A 5121-nucleotide genomic window follows, 5' to 3' on the forward strand; every position below is an offset into this window, starting at 1 on the left:
AACAAGTGATTTAATTTTCTCAGTACTTTAGGTTTTATAGGACAAAAGACAAAGCTCAGGGCCCATTCAAGTTGGGAAGTCTAGCAGGATCCTTCAGTGTACAATGAGCCCAAAACACTGCCCCCAGCCCCAAAGGAAAAGTGTCAGATGTAGGCACTCAGTGAGGGGAAAAGGCCAATTCTTCTAAGAGTCAGGAGTACAGGGTAGGCTTCCCAAAGGTTTGCAGCCCAAATTCACACTACCTGGGTGGTCTGAAAATCTTTAACCGAGACCTGAAATCTACTGGTCAGTGCCCACCCTCCACTTCTACCTGGAATAAGACAAGGCAAAGGCAAATTCTTTCTGGAGAAGCCACCTTCAGCCCAGGTGTGGCTGATTGTACATTCTGCAGACAGCTGAAACAATATTTCCTACAGGATGTGCTCTCCTAGAAACTTGCCATATCCCACCAGGAGGTAGCGTTTCCATCCCCACCCTTGCAAAGTGGACAGGCCTCTTGACTGCCTCAAAGGATAAAAAGCAGTGAGCAAGTGACCCCGCATGACTTCTGAGGCTAGGTTAGAAAAGGTGATACAGCCTCCATCTGGGACTCTCTCTCTTTCTCTTTCTCTCTCTCTCCCTCCCTCTCTCTGACACTAGCTTGCAAGCCCTGAGCTGCTGTGTAAAATGTCCTGCTACCTGAAGCCTTGATCTGGAGAGACAGCTCAAGGACAAAACATAAAAGTCATAGAGAAATGACCACAGAGTCCCAGGTGTTCCCATTGGCTGAACTCTTCCAGCCAGGGGCCAGACCTGTGAGCACGCAAGCCTTCCAATGATTCCAGCCTGGATAATGAAGACTTTGGCCTTACCCAGACAGATCTGGCTTTTGTCCTGGTGCTTGGGAAGTAATCTCTGGGTCCTTAGAATGTTTTGACTGATAGGAGTGTTCACCTGGTAGCCTTGTGTTATACCGAATAGTCATAACAAGGTGAGTTGGGGTGGAGGCTGGCCAGATAGCAAGGGGTTGGCTCCCAAAGACCAATAGTGTAGCTTAGAGTGGAGACTTGGGATCATGTGATATCAGTTGACCTGGAGACTGAAATCAGTCATGTGGACAATCAATCAATCATACCTACATAATAGAGCTTCAGTAAAACCTCTGGACACTGAAGCTTAGGCAAGCTTCTATGATAATACTCCATGTACTTTGTTACACACTGACACTAAGAGTCACACATCCTGTATTAGTCTGTTCTCACCTTGCTAATGAACACATACCCGAGACAGGGTAATTGTAAAGGAAAGAGGTTTAGTGGACACACAGTTCTACATGGCTGGGGAGGCCTCACAGTCCCATGTGACTGGGGAGGTCTCACAGTCATGGCAGAAGATGAAGGAAGAACAAAGGGATGTCTTACATGGCAGCAGGCAAGAGAATTTGTGCAGGGGAACTTCCCTCTATAAAACCACCAGATCTCGTGAGACTTACTATCATCAGAACAGCACAGGAGAAACCTGCCCCGTGATTCAATTACCTCCTACCGGGTCCCTCCCACGACACTTGGGGATTATCACAATTCAAGGTGAGATTTGGGTGGGGACACAGAGCCAAATCATATCATATCCTGACTCCACGGGGGAGGGCGACCGAAGCTGCACATTTGGAGCCCTCTGCCCTACGCTCGTCTTCCCTTGGCTGATTCGATCTGTATATATTCCCTATAATAAACCATGACCATGAGTACATCTGCTTTCAGTGAGTTCTGAGGGTTTTTCCAGTGAATTATCAAACTGGAGGGTTGTTTGAAGATACCAACAAACTTGCAGTTGGTGTCAGAGGGAGGGTGATTTAGGAACTATGCCCTTTAACTTTGTAGTTGGCCCTAAACTCCCTGCACAGGCCCAGCTGCAGTTTTACGAAAGCCGCATGAGAGGCTCTGAGTGCGAAACACCCAGCAGAGCCCAGTCAACCCCACAAGTGTGAGTGAGAATAATTAAATGGTGGTTGATGTTTGGGCCGCTAAGTTTTGGAGGTAACTGAAATGCTCAGCCTCCAAGGATTCTCACAGATAGGGTCAAAGACAGTAAAACACACAAGGAAACAGGCCACACTGAGCCAAAGCCCCCAGAAACAATAAAATTAGAACTGCACACACGTCAGGCACTGAACATACCATAAAAATAAGTATGTCTACCATGTTTAAAGAAATAAAAGAGGAACTGTTAGTTATGAAGCTGTTGTCTCTCAGCTCCAAATTAACCCTCTACACCCTGCTCTGTCGTACTGGGCCTGAGTCTCTGGACATGTCATTTCTCCTCAGTCAGCGGGTTTTCTCTCAGGCTCCAATGGGAGAGGCACTCAAGGAAGACCTGAAATCGGAAGAGGGGAGAAGAGACCAGTCTTTCCTGTCCTGTTTCTGTTCTTGACAGTGTTGCTTCAGCAGTGACCTTTCATCCAAAAGCAGTAGTTGTTCAGTCTCCACGTTGTTTTGGCACTCCCAGAAGCAGCCTCATTGTATCCCCTCAGAGGCCCCAGCCCTGGCCAGCCAGCGTTCCCTCCTCAGGAGTCCGTGGCCACCTCCATGAAGCCCTCTCACTGAACTCCTGGGGTCCCATAACCCCAGCATCTTCCCTCATGTCCCCTTAACTCTAGGAATGGTAGTTTCTTCCTGCAGTTACTACCCTTGTGTCGTCTTCTTTTGGCTTTGACAGTTCTCCATTACCTGTTTAACCAGTTCCTTATACTAAGTTATCTTTGTTAAAACAGCTGGTATAATTTCTGCTTCCCTGGCTGGACCTTGACTAACAGAGCACTTGGTACCAAGAGTTGTCCCAGGAAACAGACTCTCGAAAAAGGGATTCTGGGATTGGATTGGCCACATCCTCATGCTTGATTGCAGTGCCTATGAAATATGGAATACAAGCACAGGTGTGCTGAATACCAGCTAGTGAGAACCAGTCATACACACCTCTTTTCAACTCTGTGTTCAGTGACATCCCATTGGCAGCCTAAAATCAGTCATGACGGGAGTGTTTATACCATAGAAATCTGCAAAACCTGGCTGGGCATGGTGCCTCACAGCTGTAATCCCAGCACGTTGGGAGGCTGAGTCAGGAGGATCACTTGAGGCCGGGAGTTTGAGGTTATGGTGAGCTATGATCGTACCACTGCACTCTGTCCTGGGTGACAGAGTGTGACCCTGTCTCAAAAAAATAAAATTAACCAACCAAACAAACAAAAAAACAAAGAAAAGGAAATAAAAGGAATCGGCAAAAACTAAAGATATTATTTCCCCCCTGAGAGAGCCAGTTTACCATACACCAGTGATTACAAGTAATCAATGGCTCATGGTGACATCACTACCAATATCATTTGATTGTGACAATGTTCCCACCGAAGTAAGGGCATGGAGAGCCATGGGACTGCCACACTTACGTGGTAGTGATGACTTCAGGACCATGGGGTGAGACAGCTATTTCTGAGTTAACTGGAGCTATTATGGAAAGCAAAGGACATGCTCCAATCTTTAAACTCTCAGCTTAAATCACAGTCAGAGAACCAGAGAGATTCTACAGAGCCCTAAATAATCCTTTATTTCTTGTAGTCGTAGATTTTTTCTCTCTCTCTCTCTTTTTTTTCTTTTTTCTTTTTTTTGAGACAGACTTTCACTCTTGTTGCCCAGGCTGGTGTGCAATGGCATAATCTCGGCTTAACTACAACCTCTGCCTCCCGGATAAGTGATTCTCCTGCCTCAGCCTCCTGAGTAGCTGGGATTACAGGCAGTTGCCACTATGCCCAGCTAATTTTTTGTATTTTCAGTAGAGACGGGGTTTCACTATGTTGGCCAGGTTGGCCTCGAACCTCTGACCCCAAGTGATACACCCGCCTCAATCTCTCCAAGTGCTGGGATTACAGGCATGAGCTACGGCACCTGGCCTAGCTGTAGATTTTTGACTTTGCTGAAAATTATACTCAAACTTTAATTGGGTGGGCTGCAGGATTACAACATTAATGGAATTCACACATTTAGAATCTCAAGCAGTGTGTTTGGCTGTGTACTTTGTGTGGCTGAGAAATGACCAAGAGCACAGAGGTGCACGGGCCCCTGGGTAGTGGATGATCAGGGATGGAGAGAGCAGATGTGGATGTTTGGTGGGGAGGTCTGGGAGGAAGTACTGGATACCTCTCAGGATGGGTGTGAAGACACTGGTGTCTTGGCCGAGCGCGGTGGCTCACGCCTGTAATCCCAACACTTTGCGAGACCGAGGTGGGTGGATCACGAGGTCAGGAGTTTGAGACCATCCTGGCCAACATGGTAAAACCCCGTGTCTACTAAAAATACAAAAAATAGCCGGGCATGGTGTGGGCGACCGTAATCCCAGCTACTCAGGAGGCTGAGGCAGAATTGCTTGAACCCAGAAGGCAGAGGTTGCAGTGAGTTGAGTTCATGCCACTGCACTCCAGCCTGGGCAACAGAGCAAGACTCTGTCTCGAAAAAAAAACAAAACACACACACACACACATACACACTGGCATCTCATGTGAACGCCCACTCAAAGACATCTACTGCAGCAGTGACTCTATTAATTGAGTGGACAAGATGGCATATTCTGCAGACAACAGTTAGCCTTTCCCGCAACTGTGCTATTGTGTGCTCAATGAGCTTATTTACACAGTGGTCATGGTGGCAGGTGTGATGGCTCTGTATAGGCTTAGGAACGTGGGCTTCCACTTACCAAAGTGACCTGGCAGAAGAGACCAACACTAAAGCTCTGTTATGGCACCATTCCCTAGGGGAGGGCAGAGGAGCTGGGAACCAGTGTTAAAAACCTATAAATGTGGCCAGGCACAGTGGCTCATGCCATTAATCTCAGCACTTTGGGAGGCTGAGGTGAGTAGATTGCATAAACTCAGGAGCTCGAGACCAGCCTGGGCAATATGGTGAAATCCCATCTCTACAAAACATTCAAACATTAGCCAGGTGTGGTGGTGTATACCTGTAGTCTCAGCTACTTGGGAGGCTGAGGTGGGAGGATGGCTTGAGCCCGTGAGGTAGAGGCTGCGGTGAGCCAACATTACACCACTGCACTCCAGCCTGGGCAACAGAGGGAGACCTTGTCTCAAAAAAAAAAAAAAAA

Source organism: Mandrillus leucophaeus, unplaced genomic scaffold, assembly GCF_000951045.1.
Source record: "Mandrillus leucophaeus isolate KB7577 unplaced genomic scaffold, Mleu.le_1.0 Scaffold19, whole genome shotgun sequence".
NCBI lineage: Eukaryota > Metazoa > Chordata > Mammalia > Primates > Cercopithecidae > Mandrillus > Mandrillus leucophaeus.